Source organism: Lagopus leucura, unplaced genomic scaffold (genome assembly GCF_019238085.1).
Source record: "Lagopus leucura isolate 7727_CA_CO unplaced genomic scaffold, USGS_WTPT01 Super-Scaffold_73, whole genome shotgun sequence".
NCBI lineage: Eukaryota > Metazoa > Chordata > Aves > Galliformes > Phasianidae > Lagopus > Lagopus leucura.
In genome coordinates this window covers 17286126-17306940 of record NW_024962252.1, presented here as the reverse complement: position 1 = coordinate 17306940, position 20815 = coordinate 17286126, and the positions used below count along the sequence as shown (strand labels likewise).

Sequence of the window (20815 nt, the reverse complement as noted above, 5' to 3'; positions counted from 1 at the left end):
CTTTCCTAATGAAAATTATCCTCTCTACTGAATTTGAATAAGCTGTTTGCAGATACAGGTGGGAGGGGTGGTTAGCTTGTTTGCTTGATTTTTTTTTCTTAGTAATGGTGTTCTTTGAAGGCACTGGGAGGTTAAATGCAGATGGATTACTGATCTGTAGGGGGAAAAAAAAGTTATCTTTGTTGAAAAGAGGAATATTGCAGAGGAAAAGCAGCTTTTCAGAAAACTGGATGAGGTACCAGTTTAAATTACGTGCAACCTGTATGAAAATGCCTCGTAGCTGATCCCAGGGTGAAATTTTTTTTATGTAGATGCAAGTCCTTCTGTTAAGACTTGTTCTGAAACTTGGCTGCTGCAAATGAAGTTTTATCTGACCTGAAGCTAGAAGAGTCTTGGGGCACATACTTCCACAATTAAGTAGGTTCTTCTGAACTGAAATTGTTTAAATAGTCTGAATTGTAGCTTGTGGTGCTAAGCTGTGCTTTTGTATTTGAAGGCTGAAGGGAAGAGTGATGGAGGTGAATTGTGTAATCTAACTGGCATCCTGGATGAGTAAGTACAAGCAAGTTAATAGATGTGTTCTTAATGTTGGGATGACTGAATATGAGTAAGAACCTCAGACCATAAATCAGGCCTTGTCAACATCATTGCTGTATTTTCTTCCTCTGGGAAGAGGCAACCAGAGTGGTGATAGCTGTCTCCTGGCAGGAGGCACTGACTTGGAGGAGTTTTTGTTTGTTTGTTTGTTTGTTTTTTTTAAAGAGGTCATTATATGTTTACAGCATTTAGAAAAGTATCTAACATCTTTCTCTCTTCGTCCCCTCCCCCCCCATCACCTTTTCTTGGGGCTTGATCGTGGCATTTTGAAATCATCTTTTTATTGGCAGAATGACAGTTATCTAGGGACTTGTGGAAGTTTGTGCTGTCTGGGTTATTTTAAAAAGCAGTGAATTCATATGATAAAGCAATATTCTTGTATTTAAAAGTCTATAATCCAAGTGTAAGATGGGAAATAAGTGTGTTCAAAATGAGGAGGGAAAAAATATAAGCTGGTATGTATGTAGAGAACTCATTAGCTGGCTGGAAGAGCTTCAAACTTGAATTGGTGGAAATGTTATCAGTTAAATAAACAGAACAAGGTAGCACTACCAGCAGTAGGTACTATTCACCCAAGCCTTCTGCAGGAGGGTGAAGCAGCTGTGCTGCTGTTTGTAGCCTTCCTTTCAGGTAGACTTGTTCTGAGAGGATTGGAAAGTGCTGAACAGAATGCCAGCTCTTTTCTTAAAAGGCACTGGTTAGGTCTAGGAAACTGCTGATCAGTCTGGGCTTGGAAGAAGTGGTGAAAGTAATAATAAATGATGTACTAATGGAAACCTGAAGAAATATGCTGTAGAGGAATTGATTTAGTTTCTAGAGAGAAAGCATGCCTTATAAACTGCCTGGAAAGCTCCTGAAAGGATCAGTCGGCATCCATGGATGTTGAGATAGACCACATGGCTTTCTGAAGACTTCAACAAGGTTGCTCACCACAAGCTGTTGAAGTAAGCACTTACAGGATCGGAAGTAAGGTCTTAATGAGGGTAAATAGCATATTAAAAGCTAAGGAAAGCAGTGTTGAAGAAAGTGGTTTTAATGGTGCTAGAGGAAGAAAGAGGTCTGCAGTGGAGCCCCTGACAGATTTTAACATAAAGCTACGGGCGCTGGCTTTGAGGCTCCCGCAGCGCCTTGTTGGAAGGGTGCTCTGGAAAAAGCATCACTACACTGCTGTGATTCATCTTGCCTCCCGGGAGGTGTGCATTGCTTTCTGCTGACTGCACGGGGCCCATGGTGACTAGCTCAGCCCCAGCCAGCTAGCTTTTAGTAGAGTGAATCCCGCCCCAAATTAATGGGTTTATTTCTATCCAAGTGTAAAGGAGGGGGGGGGGAGGGGGATTTTCAGCACCAAAGCTTTGAAATCATTGTGGCTTTTATCACTTACATACCCTTTTGGCATACTAAGTATGTTTTAGGTATATGCAAATCATGGAACATCGCATAATCCAGCACCATTCCTGGTCACATTTAGGGGAATCATGTAAGAGGGGCAGAGAATCCAGTTCTTTCATTTCTGTCAAATGCTTTGGGAACTTTTGGACAATTCTTCTATCTTTCAGCATCAAAATCAGGTATGAACCAAAATGTTCCCTGCAGCACTGCTGCCCATCTTACATGCAATCTCATTTTCTTTGGATTCTCTGATAGCTTCTTTCTGAGAGCTGTTAGAGGTCTGTGTGTATCAGTGTAAGTGAACACATCTTTCATGGGACACTGGCAGGCCACGCATGTCCTTGAGACCCAAACTGCTTACAACTGTAAGTCATTGAACAGAATAGCACAGTGGTACGTTTCTCTTCCATTTAAGTGTGTCAGAGGAAGATAATGCAACAGGATTTTCCCCAAAGACATGACATTACTTCAGTGCATTTTATTTTCTTTGTTTGCATCTTAAATAAGTTCAGTTTAGCATGGTTATTTGTAAACTGTTCTCTTTTCTAGAAGGAAGAAAAATACAAATAATTAACCAAGTGTTAAGTTCTGGGTGCAGAAAGTGTTTGCTGAACACTGTGTCTTTGAATTATTTTCACTTGGAGATGAAACCAGAATATGGTTTGAACTTAAGGGCAAAACACACACATTCATCTTAAGGCAGATTTAATTTATTCTGTTAAAATAAGAAGAGATGCAGTGAATTACAAATTAATTAGTCAAGTCTAATGCCATTTTTCAGGAGAAAGGCGAAATGCTAGCAGTGAGTGCTGTTTCCACTCGTGCTGCTGCTTCTTCCTCACAGAGTACGTTTGCAAATACTTGCTCTAGTTGTTTTGAACCGCACAGCAACCCTGTCGCGTTTCCTGTTAAAATGAGCAAACTGAACTTTGCAGCCTGTGTGCATTGCTCTGTAACAGCAGCCTGAGTGATGCTTTCCTTGGCCAGATGGCGACAAGGGTGTGTGAGCCACGGCTCCTGAACTCAGGCTGAACCTCACAAGCAGGATGATGCTGCTATGGGCCCTGCGTGGGCTGGCGACACAGCTGCCTCTGGCCTCGGGGCCTGGCTGTGTGTGGAGCAATGGCCTGTCGGGAGGAGATTGCTTGTTTTTGCTGCCAAGCACTGGGGAAGGTCATTGGCTTGGCTGCAGCATCGTCAAGCTGAAAAGTTGTCTGATGTGGTCACCTATTCAGCACAGGCTTTTCTGTGTGATTTCTTTTTTACAGTATTCTTTACCTCTTATATACTGCCTTTACCTGCTGTTTGGTAGTGGGGTCTGGGGCTGTAAATCATAAGGAAATAATCTTTAGCTTGTTTTCCACCTCTTTATTTAGTTATTTATTTTTTCCCAGCTAACGAGGTCTTAAGTCTTTCCAGATTTTAGGGGAGGGGATGGGTCTTAATGATGCGAAGGAATTTTAACATAACTCTCACCAATGGAAAAGCTCTTAATAAGTGGTGAAAACTTTGGCCCCTGTGTGAGCATTCAGTCCTTGGTACCCTTAAAACTTTCCACACGAGAGCTTTCCAGTCATCTGCGTATAGCTCTCCAAAAATATTGCTGTGATCTCATCCAGTAAAATAACCCTGGTCAGTGCTGGCCCAAATGCTCAGTTAGGATGTATCAGCTGCAGGGCCACGGGGCTATGGCCAGCATGCACTCTCCCGAATGAAGGAGCAATGCCATTGGGTCAACACAGGCAGAAACTTTGTCCTCTATGTGGTAAAGGGTGATGAAATGTGTTGAGTTAGTGGCTCTGCAGGGCAGCGAGTGTGGCAGGCAGCAGCTTGTGGGCCCAATGTCATGGGGGCAAGGCTTTTGAGATAGCTAGGCGTGTTTACCCCCAGCAATGAGAAGTCCTATTTTCCATATCCAGGCCATACCGGCTCTGGGAAGGTCCTGTGCATATTGGACCTTTCCTTTTCTAACACCAAGCACTTCAGGACTGACATTTTCTTTCAGTTAACTGCTGTATCATGAAGTTATGTATCATGAAGCAATCTATAGAGTAATTTATAAATCTGCAAGTGAATAGCTGCTTAATTAGTTAGGAATAGTTATCAGTAACAACACAGCCTACTAGCTGCTCTTGTGTTTCCTCTTTGGCAGAAACCTGAGCAGCTTCTCTGCAACCCCAAATTTTTCTGAAAAAGTGGGGAAGTTGGGAATTTGAGAAACTTGATCTTGTTTTCTGAAGTTGCACAAGTGTAACTGTGTAACAGCATCCTTAGCTCTGAGCTTCCCAGAGGTGAAAGTAGGACAATCCAATCACCTTTAGCCCTGTGGTTTGGTGGAGATAGACGAGGATTTATGCTACTCCACAAGATATAGAATATCCCAAGTTGAAGGGTTCTCACAAGGGTTGTGGCATCCAGATCCTGGCTTCACACAGGACTATCCAAAATTCAATCCCTGTGTTTGAGAGCATTGTGCAAATGCTCTTTGAACTCCAGCAGCTCTGGGATGTGCTCACTGCTCTGGGCAGCCTGTTCCATGTCCACTGCCCTCTGGTGCAGAACCAAGATTTTCAATCAAAATGGCAATAGTTAAGGAATCTTTTTCTTGTATTAGATATATGATGTGCTCTATATAGGAGTGTCTTTTTATTTTATGTTACTTTATACATAACTAGTCAGTCTTTGGCCCTCATTACTATTTTTTCTGTTATTAAACCCTAGGGTGTAAAACATAGTCTCCAAATCTACATAAATAAAGGCAAATATTTTCAGCTGAGTGGGGTGATCAAATCGTGTTGAGGGAGTTTGAATCTAGGCACAGTGATGTCATTCAACTGCTGTTTGATTTTTATTTTTTTTTTTTAAGGAAAAAATGGAAAAGAATACGTAATTGTGCCATAATTATATGGGGTATACGTGTTGAAACCCTGAAAATATTTAGAAGCACCTGTTGGATAGGCAAAATTTTAGGCAGCTACGCACCATTGATTTGGTGAGTTCTGTTTTGGGGGCTGTTGGTGGCTTTTTCAGGTTAAGTGCATCTGCATGTATTTGCCAGACTGAGGTCATTTGCAGTCCAGCACATGGCTGTGCTTATTGTTTGGAAGGTAGAGTTAGAGATAAAATCAGTTGGATTAAAATCTGAGAGAACACATAATTTTGTTGTGATATTAGCTTATAAGGAAACATTTTTGCCATAAATTGTACCGTATAAATTTCTATTTGTAGTCCCAGATTGGAGCACCAGCTGTGTCTATCACTGGAATGATCTAGTTAACAATGCGTGTCGGAGAAAATTATAGCATAATTTATTCATATTTCTTAGAATAGCAGAAATAAGGCTGAAATCCATGTGAGTGTAGACAAAGATGTTGTCCTATTCTATAGCCTATCCAAGGATGCAAAGAGAAAATCCTGTTGTGATGGATGATAAAGGAAAAGCATATTAAAGTGTAAGTTCCAATCCAAGTCAAAAAAAGCATGCACTTCAGGTAGAAATAGCTGATAGAACCTGCCAGTCAGTTTATGAGCAGCTAGGAACGTAGCACAATTTCCTACTCTGAGCTTTTGGGTGTGTGGGGAATGAACTTAGGATTGATTCAGTCAAGCCTGGAGAAAGATGGCTAAAAATCAAGATCCCTTTATATTTCTTATGTCAGTGTTTAGCTGTGCTTTCTGTCAAGGCTTTTCTTTAATCTTTCAGTGGGAGACGTTGGCCAGAAGAAAACAAGGAGTCTAAGATTTATGTCATGTCTTGCAATAGCTATGCCTTGGCTTGCAACAAGGCAGAAAATGAACAGTGCTTCTTCAAGCTGATACAACATTGAGAGAGCCCTTACTCACTAAGACATTGCAGAATGGTATGAAGAAGCTAGTGTTTCAAGTTAAGTGATATCAGGGCCTTTTGTGAGCTGGTGTTTTTTGACACAGATCTTGAAAGCACCACTAAAAAGCACTTGTGTTGGCGATCATTCTGTAGTTAAAATAAATGTCAAATTACTGGAAATCTGAAAAATATGGTACGTGGTAGTTTCCTGGCTGGTCTTGGTTTGCCTCGGAAATGCTTTGGTAATGCTGTGCTTTCAACAAATGTTAATATAACAAAGCACATTCTGTGTGCAGCGCTTCTGGTGGTGACTCTTCTCCCAAATCTCCAATGGTTAGAAAGTCTAGAACTCCTTATTGTCTCCTCTGGTGAAGTGGTTACGGCCCTTTGCCAGCACTGTTCCCCTCTTGCCAAACAGAAGGCTGTATCTGCAGCGGTGACTAGCTGAGCTGGCAAAAATAGAAATGGCATTTCTTGCTCATAAGGGGCAGTTTGACTTGGACTTGGACTTGGTGGTTCTGAGTGGAAAAAAACTGCAGTGTTTACTCCTGCTCCTTGTGCTGAGTGAAACCAAGAAGTGAAATTCAATGTGAGAATATAGGAGTCAATACATGTGAGAGCTGAAAAATCCCAGATAAATGTAGATCTAACTAAGCTTCAATGGTCTGCCTCAGGGTAATTTTTCCTGTTCATACATATCTCTTCCTAACATATCACAAAGTTCAACTTGAGAATGGGATTTAAAATATACTGAAAAACTTATTTTTTTGGTCTGCTGAAGCCAACTAGTAGTTCATTTAGAAAAAGATAAGTATTCTGCGATTTCCAAATTTTCTTTTACATTAGAGAAACCATATTATCTCAGTTTTGCTTGGAGTATGGTATAAAATTAAATTGAAAATGCTGAGAGAAATGTAGCTATCTGAATGATGCAACCGAAAGAGAAAGTAGATAACCTCTGAGCATTTGCTAAAGTTAGCATGTACCGAAACAGTCTACGAGGTAGAATTGTTTCATTCTCGTGGGCAGTATCCTGCATATGTGCTTGTGATCACTGGAGCACTGCTGGTCCCTTATTTTCGGGGCTGTAAGCACTGCGGAGTGCTGGTCTGCTTTTACCATTTTATAACCTTGATAGATAGCTTAAGAGCAGAAAGAAGGGAAGTAGAAATCTGCTGGATTTGCAGATAAGAAATGGAGAAGCAGATTAAGTAATTTTCCTGGGAATATTCGGGAAAAATGCTGGCAGATCAGGAAACTGGTTTGGTGCACAAATCCTCATTCCTCTGAAAGGAACATTGCTCCCTTTCCAATACACTGTCACTTGATATGTCTGTTTAGGAACCTAAATGTAACACTCCTTGTCTGAAAAGACATCCTTAGTTACCTGGAAAGTTAAATTAGTTTTTAAAAATAGTTAAAAGAATTCAGTGTTTGCTTGTAGAAGATTATCTGATAAGGAAACCACTAAATGTGGTAGGTACGAGTGTGGGAGTCAAACAGTAACACTGCACTGTGCCCATCAAGTGTTTCTGCTAGGGAACGTGGCTAGAAGGGAGTATAAACATGAATATGAATTTATCATTCAGTTTGGGACTCTGGAATGTTTCTATTTTAATAGTGTTCTAATAAAATCAAAACACTGAATCTTTCCCAGCAAAGTTATAAATAGAATGTAGGCACTCTCCTCGTTACACAGAAAGATGGACTGAAAAATGAGATTATTCACAAAATGGAAAGAAATCCACTAAAAAATGCTGACATTTTACTTGTATCTCTGTGTTGCCACATTTCTAGATGATAAGCAGCTGTCATTTCTCCTTCATTTTCCTGTGTAATTGTTTTATTCTCGTGACTGAGAATGGAACGATGCAACATAAAGACAAATGGCCTTTTTGCACAGTGGCCCCAGAATGCTGCTGAAGGCTGAGCTGATGGTGAACCCAGTGACAAGGGGTCATCTTAAGATCCAGGTGGCCTTGGTGTCTTTGTGGTCACGCAAACCATCCAAACAGAATCTACTAAGAAGGTACATTGAAAGATACTTTTTTGGTTCTGGGACTTGCTCTGTACATGATACAAAGCTGAAAGGATTGGCTAGCACACCAAGGGTTATGCTGCTATTCAGAGGGACCTTGACATATTGGAGTAATGGGATATCAGGAACCACAAAACATTCAATAAAGGGAAGTGCAAAGTCTACTCTTGGAATGGAATAGCCCCAATGATCCTTGTGCTCTGCTCAGCACCAGTGTAATCACATCTGGAATGCTGTGTCCAGACATGGGCTCCCCAGTACAAGGTACAAGATCTTCCACCTGGGTCAAGGCAACCCTCACTACTAGTACAAGCTAGGAGATGAAAGGATTGAGTGCAGCCCTGCCAAAAACGATCTGGAGTTACTGATGAGCCAACAACGTGCTCTTGCAGCCCAGAAAGCCAACTGTGTCCTGGGCTGCACCAAAAGAAGCCAGCAGGCTGAAGGAGGTGATCCTGCCCCTCTGCTCTGCGCTGGTGAGTCGTTGCCCACAGTACTGCATCCAGATATGGAGTCTTCAGTACAGGAGCAACATGGGCCTGTTGGAGTGTATCCAGAGGAGGGCCACAGAAATGATCCAAGGGATGGAACAGCTCTCCTATGAGGACAGGCTGAGAGAGCTGGGGCTGTTCAGCCTAGTAAAGGCTCCAGGGCGAACTTATAATCAATGCTTATAAATATCTAATGGGCAGCAGTCAAGTGGATGGAGCCAGGCTCTTTTCAGTGGTGCCCAGTGACAGGAAAAGGGGCAGTGAGCACAAACTGGGGCATAGGAAGTTCCCTACAAACACACAAAAAAATCTTTACTTCGAGGCGACAGCATGAAACAAGCTGCTGAGAAAGGCTAAGGAGTCTCCTGAAGATGTTTAAGACCCATCTGGATGCTTTGGTGTGTAACCTACTGTCGGCAGCCTGCTTTAGCAGGGGCTACATAACATGTTCCTCAGAAGGCCCCTCCAGCCCCTATGATTTTTGTAAGCTAGGAGCATCAGCTACAGTTATGGCTCCCAAAGAGCTGTTAATACTGCTAGACAAGTCTTAGAACTATAAAAGAGAAAGACAAAGAAACGAAATATTTTGCTGAAGGCCATCTGCAAGTGGTATCTTCCTCACTGCTTGCACAGTGCTCTATTCACAGCACCATTTTTTTTCCCCCCCCAAAGTATGCTCTGGAATTTGTTTCAAGGCCCTTATGGGTAACAAATGATATATGAATGCACAAATCTCACTTGTTATAAACATACTAGTGCAAACTGTATTTCTGAACCAAGTTTGCCCTCGATTCAGCACTTTGTGGAAACAGAGGTACATTCATTCTCTGAGAATTTCTTCAACAATCTATTCACAACCACTCGTGGGAAGCGCCACATCTCCAAGCATGTGTGAGAGAAAACCACTCTAATTGAGTGCATGAGTAACTGGCTGCCAGACTGTGACTAGCCTGTATGCAAGCCCACAGTTGGGCACATCTGCTGGGAGCAAGGAGCCATTACTGGGCCATCTGATCCTCTTCCTTTTTGTGAGCTGCCCAATAGGCAAGGTACTGAAAAATGAAGACAAATCCCCTGCCTGCTATTTCAGGGTAGCTGTGTGAAGTGCAGTTTGCTCCATGCAGTACAGATCGTTCATTCTGCTATAGCATCTCCTAAATACATCTTTTATCTACCTATATACAGAGCTGTACATAGTTGCAGGTACTCAATATAATTGAGGGTTTTAAACTTGCAAAAGGAAGTTGTTAAGCATTGAGATGTAAGGATAGTTTGGGGCACAACACTACCGTGAAAGGCAAGCGATATGTTTGGGGTTTTATGTAGAGCTTGTTTGACTCTTTTTCTCCCTAAGTACCAACATACTCTTTCGTTTGAATTTTCTTGGGAATGGGCTTTTCCACTCGGGCAAAATTAAACTTCAGCTCCAGCTTACTGCTGTTGGAAGTTATGCTGTTTGATAATACATATGCATGACTTTTGCTCCTTAGATGGGGAGGAATTCGCAAGTCACCATATACTTTTAGATGTAGACTTCTATTTCACTTGGTATCTTTGCTTGCTTGCTATAAAAGCATCTATCATTTTCTGTTCTACTATTAAAAGCTGATCTAGTCATGCTTTTCTAGGAAACAAAACAAAACAAAAAAGCAAGTGACGGATTATGACTAATAAAACAAGGCAGCCATAAAGCATATGAAACAGGATGATCAAAGGCATCAGGGTACCGCAGGATGCACTTACATAGCTCATTTAAAATGTCCAAATCATCCTCATAAGATTTGATAAACATCGATTTTGCTGGTAGAGGGCAGAAGATAAAAAAGCAGCCCCCCTCCTCTTTTTCTGCAAAATGAAAGGAACTGATGTAATTGTTCTAAATTCAGTACAATGAAGTGCTATCGGACCACTGCCAGCAGTGCATTTCCTGCCAGTGTCTGCTCCTCCAATCAGTTTAATTATGAGCAATTGTTTGGGTTGTGCTGTGAAAAAATATTAGAGAATGGAAAAAAGAACATACTTCAGGTCATTATTTTGTAACTGATTCATGGTTTGGCAGAAACCATTAACTAGATTTTATGCTTTACAACGCTGTAATAGTATCAGCATGGATCAACCTTGCCATATAAGCACATAAGCACAAATCCACCATTTATTTTGACAAGGTTCTAGTTGAAGCATTTGAAAAACGCTGAAATAACATCAGCTATTGGCTAGAATTTTAGGTTAATCTTGTGCCTTCTCTTATCCAAGAGATCTCTAAGCAAGCTATGAAAAAACTGGTGATTGTTAATGCCTCCTATGTTTATCTGTCCTGTCAAATTTTGCTGATGGTTTTTCATGTGCTTGACAAACATCTCATGTCTTGCTGTTACATGCAGAGGCATTTTGTAAACCCTACATTTGTTCTTGTGGAGGTGCAGAGCAGGGGAAGATGGCTCTGTCCCCAGTGTGCAGGATTGCTCTTCTGCCATGGATTTTTTCCTTTTTCCTGGGATGTCAGAGATTTACCTGAGCTAACTGGATGTTTCAAGAGGTGCGTGTTGGCTTCTGTGCCCCTCAGCTTGGCTGGAGCAGTTTGAACACAGAATAGACAGCGTGTTCAGTCAGGCAGTGGATCTGTGCTGAATAGCTCTAACACAGAACTCCAAATGCCAATTAGTGCTATTGGCAGCCTGGTCAGCAGCCAGGACAGGAGCCTGCTGGGTACAGCATGTGGTGCTGGAGGTGAGGAGGTCTTCATCTTGCTGGGGCTCATGCAGTCACCCTTGGTGTCGTTCCACTGCAAGCAGAGGATTTTACATTTCAGGCATTGTCAGATAATATTTATCAGCAAACTGGAAAAGAATCCCTTGGAACACAGAAAACACAGAATTTATAACACCTGTGGCAAGTGTTAGTTTCCATGGGTTCATGCCTAGATCTGATATATGACATGCTGCAACAGCATGCTCCCTCTGGGAATGTAACATAAACTAGCCTGATCTGGATCCCATTCCAGCAGAAAACAAAAGATGCACTTGTTTTCAGATTTGCTAATGCAAAATGTTCTTTTTCTACTCTAATGTGCACACTCATGTGGTTTCTGATACCAAAATGAATCTTGGATAACAAACACATCTCTCCTTGCGTCAAGTAATATGGGATTGAAGCAAATAAAAAGGGTAAATGCTACAGGTGGCCTTTTACATTTCTGCCATCTTTATTTTAAGGACATTTCTCAGATGTAGTTCAAGCCTGCAAAGTTCAGTGGATACAAGCATCCAGCTGTTTGTACAAACACAGGGATCCAGCTGCAAATTATCGAAGGCTGGGGCAGCTCCAATTCCACGGTTATAATGTGAGCAGTGGTGACTCCTGGCAACGAAGCTCTGAATCTAAACAGAGTTCAGAAACAACAGCTACAGTAACTGACGTTCTGCATTTGAATGCCATGTTTAGTAATTTCATGTGTCTGCAGAATCCACTTAGCCTGAAGATGTTGTATGGTAAGTATCTTAAATGCTGAAGTATATACTTTGCTTGACTGGATGGTGTACCTCTGCTGCTTAAGTGTGGCTGGGAAAACCATTTTCCATTAGGAAGTCGTGTTTCCTGTGAATATGAGATCCTTTCCTTTTTGTGGAGATGTAACAGACAGAGCAGAAGTACTGGTGACTGCAGGAAACAGACTGGGAGAGCAAAACCAAAGTTTGAAAAGTAAAATCAAAAACACGATGGGAGATGAGGAGACGAGATCATGTATTATGTTGTAGATGTTACCAGAGAAGAGCAGAGAGGAAGAGAGTCCTCAGTCAATTTGATCGAATAAAACCATGAAAAATTGTTTTAATGTAGCTGATGACATAGGTAATGAATAAGGATGGAGGTGGGGTTCATAAAAGGCTTTCCATTACCACTGATGTTTATAAGCTTTGAATTTTGACAACAGTCTAAAAATAGAAGTTTTTATGGTGCCAGATTTATAAGTGATTTATTTTTTCCAGCTGTACCCTCACAGAGTTGCCCAGAAAAGGGTCACTGATTTGAGAGCGTGGTTATCATCTGCTCTACTGCCCTGTGCTGGCACCTTCTTCTGCAGTACCGCAGGAATGGTAGAAATAAGAACAGAATTTATCCGAGTCTTCAGTAGTCTCTCGCCAGCCTCACAATGCTGCTTAATGCTGCTTGCTGATTGCAGGATTGTTGCCTCATGGTAAACCATATCCCCAGCATCCTCTGCTGTTCAGCACTGAACCTCATCTTTTATTGCAATACCCTCACAAATCTTTGCTTTTGTCTGTATTGAGCTGCCTATTCTTCTACACTACTAATGAATACAGTGAAAGACCCATGTCCCTACAAGAACATAACCTCCACTGCAAAAGCTGTTCTTGTTTTTTATTTCTTTTTATTTATACCTTTTTTCCTGCTCCTTTAAAAGAAAAATATAATCCACAGACATTGTCCCTTTTTCTTTAATGTCAGGCTGGGCTTACTAGGGATCTTGATCAAAGAATGTGTTAAAAGCTCTTTGGAAATCCAAGAGAACTACTTCAAGTACATCAAACTGCCAATAAGGCCAGCAGTTGGTAGAGATGTGACTTCTCAGGCTGCACTTCAGGCAGTCACGTGGCAGTGTCTGCTGGCTTTGTTACCTGCAGCAGCCTCTACCAATTTCTCAAGTCCAGAGGTCAAATTTACTATTGGGCTTGCAGCCCCCCTTTGGAGGGTTGTTCAGAGGATTTTAGGATGATAATTTCTGCATGGCAGCCCAGCATACAGCCTAGTGCTCAGCGTGTCATGCAGTGTGCTGCAGGTATCAGCTCATGACTGCTGATGGTGATAGTTTTCCTTTCAAAGAAATCCCAGCACATCTCCCATGTGATTTCTTCTAAAAGCCTGCCAATAAGCATGTTCACCTGCACATGTAGTTGCTCACGGATTTGGTTTCACTTGCTCCGTGCAAGGTGTTCTGATCTTCTCCATCAGTGCCATCTGCATGTGCACAGTTCTCATCTGGGGGCTGCATGTGTTTTAGGTTTGCTAGGTTGTCTCCTCAGTCTGGCATTTCCATGTTGGTTGATCTCATCACAGTTGTTAGTTCCACCCTGCTGCACTAGAATAAACACTCCTGTACTTACACTGTGCTCGAACACAGTGATCAAATACAGCGTTCTTCATTATTCTGACTATCTTTAGGATGTTATCTCATTTTTCTGAATGTAAGTGTTGCTCAAATTCATGATGCTTTACAGATCCACTATAGCGTATCCATTAATTTAAGTTTCCCACAAAGTTTTAGAGAGCTTTTATTTCCTCATAAGAATCCTTAGTTTCACCTGATTTTCAGGGGTTTAAAATAGAAAAAAAAGTCTCTTGGGATGTGTTTCTCTCACTCTTTCTCCATGTCTTTTTTCTTGCAGCATCCTTCATGCGGTCACTCAGTCAGTGACCTCTCCTACCCAAGCTGGTTACAACGGGCCCATGACCACATCATACAACAGAGTACAGCAGCTACTCATACAGGCATCTGTAGGAAGGTCATTTCCACCCAGACCACTTACCTAAACTTAGCAAGATTTAAACTGCAGAGGGACATCCCAAAGCACTTTTGCTCTCCTCAAGCAGGTAATGGACCTGAACAGGCCTGTGTCAGTTGCCTCATGCTTGCCCACCTGCTGATACTGCAGCAGCTGATGTAAGGGGTGGCTGCAGTGGGTGTCAGGGACATCTTCTGCTGGCTACAGAGGGAAGCAGAGCAGCCCTGTGACTGTGCCTGGTCAGTGTGCATGGCTCAAAAGGAAGATTAATTGACTAGAGCTGATAGCATTAAGCTACATCTGAGACCCATTCTAGTATCTCTGTGCAGCCTGCTGGACTTACAATATGAAATTAAAAACTTGTCTGTTTTCATATCCTCCTGCTGTCACTGGCCAACAGCAGATGCTTTGGCTAATAATATTTATATCCAGACTATTTTGCTGAGTTAGGTGGTGTTGCTCAAATTACAGTCTACTGTGTGGTACATATGTTAAACTTAAGTCCCATGAGAAAAAAATAGACCCCTATGCAATACATTACACAACAGAGAGTATAAAAGACCCTCTGGTTACTGCTATAACATAAATGATTTCAACCTGCCAGTCTATTCATTGCTAATCATCTATTTTCATTCTTTTTCCAAAAGAACATAGAGCCCACATGGATCTCTCAATCACCTCTCACCTCAAGTTGTCAAATGGAATGTGAATACTGCAAGACAGATCAGCTTCTCTTTGTGCACACTTTTTAGTGCTTTATAATCTTCTGGTTTTATAGTATTGTTTTGTTGGTCAGGCTACTTTACTCTGCAAATCTATGCATAAAGACAAAAACTTCTTAGGTCTCTCAAAAGTTCTTATCAGAAAAAAATATGTATTACTACATAAATAGTAAAAATCCAGTTCATTCTTTTTCTAATTATAGGACAATTTTCCACAAGCTAAGCAATGGAAATACTTGACTGGAAAAATCTTATTTTGCTTTCGGGGGTTATTGGCATATGATTCAAATTCAGCTTCTGCCTTTTAGTTCATTTTTCTGATTTTCCTCATGAGATGGATTCTCCCGTTGTTCGCCCTCCTGTCTAGCTGAATATGGAAAAAAAAGTGAAGATAGAAAGTTTTATGGGATCACTAACAAACTGTATTTCTTATCAGGACTTTTCTTCACAAAAGTAGGTTTGATTCGTTATTGTTGTTTTATCTGTTTTTCTAGTTCATGCTTTTTTCTCTGTATCTTCTTACAATGTTCTGCTGTGGTTTCTATTTGAACTGGAGAAGCTCCAGCCTTACAAAAATGTCACGCTACTGCTTTTAGATGCTAAGTGCAAATGTAAGGCCTCTGTGCATGGTTAGGGGCTGGGCCAGGTGTCATGCTCTGTCCCTTGGGCCTCCCATGGTTTCTAAGATGAGCTAGGTCAGAATATGAAATCCCTCAGGGAGAAGGAATGGGCTCTGATCCTGGGCCTAGAAAAGAAATGGTGTAAAATGTCTGGAATTCAACAACAGCATCAATTTCTGGGACATATGCTACATAAACCAGTTGAAGGAGACCAACTACAGCATGGACCAGAACTTGCTGGTGGTCACCATGGACCTGCTAGCCATTTACATGAGATACTGGGGATCCTTTCCATCTGGAAGAGAAAGAGCTTGGGTCTGTTCTACTTCATACAGAAAAAGACACCTCCTGTGAGGAGATGACCAGCAAGTTCTATCTGGACCTGTACCCATGATGAAGCTTTGCGAAAGCCAAAATGAGAGATGAAGGCTGTGGCAATGGGATCTTAGGGAAAGAAAATTTCTACTGTACAGATTTTGATGGCTGATTATTAATCATTGGCCACTGCAAACACTAGAACGACAGTAACTGTTGAATTCAGCTCTGTGCTCAATAGATGATCTAATTCTGCACTATTTCTACATTAATGCTGCTGCCATCTGTAATGATTTCACATAAGGAGTGATTTCCCACCATAGGTGCCACAGATACACTGCTAAACATTGTTTAGGAACTGATTACTGATAAAAACAAGATGGAGTAGTGGGAATGAGAAAGGATATGGTTCTTATGACCTTGAAGCTTTCTCTGCTATATCTACCACACCAAGTATGAAATATTCCTAGTAGAAATTAAAAACAAAACAAAACAAAAAACCTAGCAAACTAAATAAAAATAATGGCTGCAAGCCTGAACCAGAAACTACCCTGTCCAGACTGTTTTTCAGAAATAGTGCAGTTCAGACTCTGACATTGAGTTCTACAAAAAAAGTAACTGATGTGAATGACCAGGCAGGACAGAGAGCAGTAAAAAAAGTAGACTGTGGGGAGGTGGACAAGGTAGCCGTTGTCTCAAACCCTCTCACAAGACTGAAGGTCAAGAGCTGTAAAGAACCCAGTCAGTAAAGGAGGTTAAATTGACAGAAGCATCCATAGATGGTAATGAAAGGAAGCAATTAGAACAGCTGCTCCCATGGTATGCTGGGGTGTTTTCCAAGAACAATGAAGAATTTGGATCACAGGATTGAGTGCAATGCTGCTTTATGTTATACCATCAAATGCTCTTGGGAAGCAGGGCTTCATCCTGGCTGCCCTACACTACAGGTGCTGGGTAGAAATGGAAACAAGATGGAAAATGGCATCTTCCGGTGCTGTTGGCACCCTCAGTTGTCCAGGCAGTTCTGGGTTCCATTTTTTGCTATTGATATACTCACTGCCTTTGAAGAAGCTTATTAGTGGGGGTACAGCAGCATGAACACAGCTTTCAGGCCCTCTATGTCCCAGAAGCACGTCACTTCTTTTGTTGTGCTCCCACAAGCTAACAACCCCAAAGCTGCCTGCTGCTGCAGCTTTCTAGGACAGAGTGATGTAGTAGCTTAACCTGGTAGGCTGCTTAGCAGCATGTATCACATGCTCATTCCCTGACAGCTTGAGAAACAGAAGAGACCTTGATTCTGTGTAAGCACTACTCAGCAACAACAAAAACGTGGGTGTATCAGCAGTATTTTTGTTACAAACCCAAAACATTGCACCATAGGAACTACTATAAAGAAAATTAACTCTATCCCAGCCAAACCAGGATGGGTGTAAAGGTTGCTGAGGCTTGTACAAAACTGCTCCTCTGTGGGCAGCATTCAGCACCACATCCACACCTCAGTTCCTGCCCAGAGCCAGGTGGGTGTTGCACTAACACCCACCTTCTAGTGCGCTAGGTAGGTTTGCCTGAGGGCACTACCAGTTGGGTGGCCATGCACACTCGTGATGCTGAAGGAGCTGACAGGGCTCATCAGTACTGAGCTGCAGCCTGCTCCACAAGCCGTTTGGGTGTCTACACAGCAAGTTCCTTTCATCTCTTCCTTCTAGCTCTTCCTCCTACCCAGACATACATTACTTAGGTTCTTCGTTATTCTGAGCAGTCCCTAATTTCCTTAGATGAAGTTTGTTTTAATTATATAAAATCTCAGAGGAGACTTGATACTGTTTGCTGACTGCAGAAAGTTTATTCTGCAGCTTATTCAACATGGATGCCTGCCTCTCTGTGCAGTGGACATTCAACTTAAAAAGAAGGCTTTCTGCTTACTTGCTTGGTTTTCTTTTTATTTTGTTGCTAGTAGATTCTAGGAGGATCAGTTGTGTCTGAGGATGTAAAAAGCTATCCTTTGTGTCTACCCCTGGATTATTGCAAATCTCCTGTGTTAAGGGTAAGATGTAGGTGGTAAGATGTAGGTTTCCCACTACAGCGTTACCTGCAGGCTCATGTGCTCTGATTTTGGAAGATCTTTGTATATTTTGTGTGAACATTAGGTATTTCTCTAAAATGTGGAAACAGCTAATAGTAGAAAGAGAGACTGCAAAACTTGTAACTGTGCCAGGATCTAAATCTGGAGCACAAAGGTATGCAATGATCTATAAACAGAAATCTAACCTGGTCCTGGAGTGGTCTGGTACAAATTAGTTGTTAAAGAGTGTTGATATTCATGGCATGACTAATGCAGGTACATACCTCTCCCTCCCACAAGGATCTCTCCTCATCGGTGGTTAACCCACCTGTTTGCTAATGCTAAATACTGACTCCGGTTCCTCATTTATTTCTGCCTAGAGATGGAATCAAGACCAGCAAGATCATAAATGAGAACAAGATCAGGAAGAAAGTAGGGCAGATATCAAGGAACCAAGATTGAAAGAGGCACACGGTGAATGAAAGAAGGAAAAGCTTACAGTGCTGGTGCAAAATCTCCAGTGATTTTGTTGACAAGTTGGAGCAATTCAGTGGGAGATCTTTCCTTTCACAGGGGCAAATGAAGATACTTTAGGAATTGAAATGTAGGTAATTTTCTAAGTGTTGCAGAATTAGTAGCAGAGGATATCTTGGTCTACGTAATGTGAGGCTGGTTATTAGACATTCTATATAGATTGATGTTTTTACCTCCCATAAAGGTGGATCAGGAGAAGGAAAGGAACCAAGAAAGGGAGAAACCTTAAAAACTTTTATCACATAGCTGAACTGATTAGGTCAAGCGTGCAGCTCTGGAGAGAATATGATAACAGATCGTATGAATCAGATACGGCCCTGAAAAAAGTTGTGTAGGCAATCATAAGCCACTTTAAAAGTGCATCTGAATGCTAAATTTCATGCCAAACTGGGGCAAACAAAAGAATTGCAAGATGTAGTGGACTTTTGCAGATACCAGTATTAAAGAAAGGTATTTGAAATGTCAGTCAGAGTTCACTAGACAATCAGAAAAAGCAAATAATTACACACTGCTCTTAAATTAAGAATTATTTTATTCTCTGTTAGAGTTATGGTGACAGTTTTTCAGTAGTCTTGAGATTTCTTCATGAAGTAACTGCGAGATATCTGTCCCAGTGTATATCTGTGTGTGTATAAATAATTTTATTTGTACTTCTTCATCCTTAGATTTTCACTTGGCCTGATTTTTAAGAGGATGAGAGCCATTGGATTCCTGCTTTGGGAATCTGTGCTGCAGTCCCCAGCTATCATAGTAATTGGTTGTGTTTTTCCTGAGGAAAACTTGGAAAAAGTTTACAAGTGCAATGCTATCACTGAGATGGAAAGTTAGGAGTAATGCATAATTAAATCTTGTGAGTAACTATTTCTATGTTTAACATGGTGAAGTTTTTGATGTGATTCTGTAGACACCGAACTTTCAAGAAAGACGTGGACCACTGCAAAGAGTCCAGAAGCAAATAGTAACAATGATAGAGCTTAAAAAAAATCATGTCCTGTAAGCTGAAGGCACTGTGGTTGTTTAGTCTAGAGGGATGAAGACTGAGGGGAGGTGTGATAACAGTGTTTGTAAAATGTTTTGAAGGATGCTCTAGGGAGGAAGAGAATAATTTCTTTGTTCCAGCAGGGAAAGCACAAGTAGTGATCTTAAAACAGCAAGGGTGATTTCTGTTAAACTAGGGAAAAAGAAAATGTTCTAATGGAAACCGTAGCAAAGTGCTAGAGGTTCTTGAAAGGAGAAGTGGGAGGTGCTAGGATCCCACCATTAGAACTCTGTAAAATAAATGGCTGTACGTACATACACACATACGTACATGCTATGTGTTTAAATAGATAAACAGAGTCTGATTGGAATGGCTTGGTCCAGTGATGAGCTATGGTGAGCTGTGCAGTCTTTTATGGAGATTATTGAGGGTGAGTGTTCTTCCACCATGGCACAAACAGAGGTAATGAGAGAAAGGCAGGGGTTTGTCCCGTACTGGGTGTTTTACAGTCACTTGGGGAGCCACACCTGCCTTGAGGTAAAGCAGAAAATGGGTTCAAGACCTTTGCAAAGGAGGCAGCTGGAGGCAGGCCTTGGGCCTAGGTTGGTGTCAGCTTTGTGGATGCTGCTTGTCATAGATGCTGCTGCTCACAGTAGAAGTAACCTTGTGTTTGAGTGAGCCAGGTGACTTCTGAGTCCAGCTTCTTTCTCTTTTCTTCTGTTCTCCAAAGGTATGAAAACAATCAGAAACAGGTTGTAACAAGAAACACTGTAGTAATGGTCTTATTGCTAATATTTCCTTGACAGCCACTGCATATTCACATCAGGGCACTTAGCTCTCGGTAACTGGAGCATCCTGTCCTGGTTATGTGTATGCCCTAGTCCACCTTTCACTGACAACCCTTGGGTAGCAAAGAGCTCTTGGGCAATTCCCACTCCTACCAGGCTGTGAGGCCATCTAATCAGTATTTCGTATCATGGTCATCTTTCTTGGAGGTATGTGCTTTCAGGGCTTGATATTATTTTGTTGCTTAAGATCAGTTTACAGTCTAGACAGTCTTGATGTCTCACTATCCTCAGAACATCTCTTTGTGAACTGCCACCTTCTGCTTTCCTTAAGAATTATCCTGAAATCCATATGTGCAGGAAGGCAATGAAAGGCTGGCAGAGTTGCTTTAAGGTGTGAGCTTATCTGCTTCATTGAATAATCAGGAGAAGCTGCCTGCAACTTTCCTTCAAAAGCCTCACTCATACCAGCAGCAGCAGATTACAGTATAAATAATCCACTTGGCAGGGTTAATACAGAATACCTCTCTGTTGCTCAGCACTTGTTTTTCATCCATCTTCTTGGTTACACTGCCTCACTCCTTCTGGCATTGCTTTCTAGTTTCTATTTTGGGAAGCTCCCCGAGTAAGCATTCCCTGGGGACCAGAAGGTTATTGGGCTTTTTTTGCAACCAGATTTGTTGCTGGTATGCACATGGCATGTTAAGCGAATGGAGATCCCATTCACCAGCTGCACTTTGAAAGCTTGCATATCTTGTAAGACAAATCTTAGCAGCTAAGACTATGTGTGTCACATCAGGTAGGTACATCCGCATCCTTCTTTGCAAGCCTCTCAGAACCTCAGCCTCTAAATCATCCCCTGAGGGATGTGCTCTCCATGGACTTTTGTTCTCTAAGCCTTAGGGATCAGTACAAATTTAAGGAAAGAAGCTTTG

At 41.6% G+C, this 20815-nt stretch overlaps 1 long non-coding RNA gene across 1 annotated transcript; it reads left to right on the top strand.

The window, feature by feature from the left end:
- Positions 1-200: 200 nt before the first annotated feature.
- On the top strand, positions 201-5892 carry LOC122190478. The gene is made up of 3 exons (XR_006182141.1): positions 201-417; positions 497-552; positions 5690-5892. It is a non-coding gene; the product is annotated as an uncharacterized LOC122190478 (long non-coding RNA).
- Positions 5893-20815: the final 14923 nt, after the last annotated feature.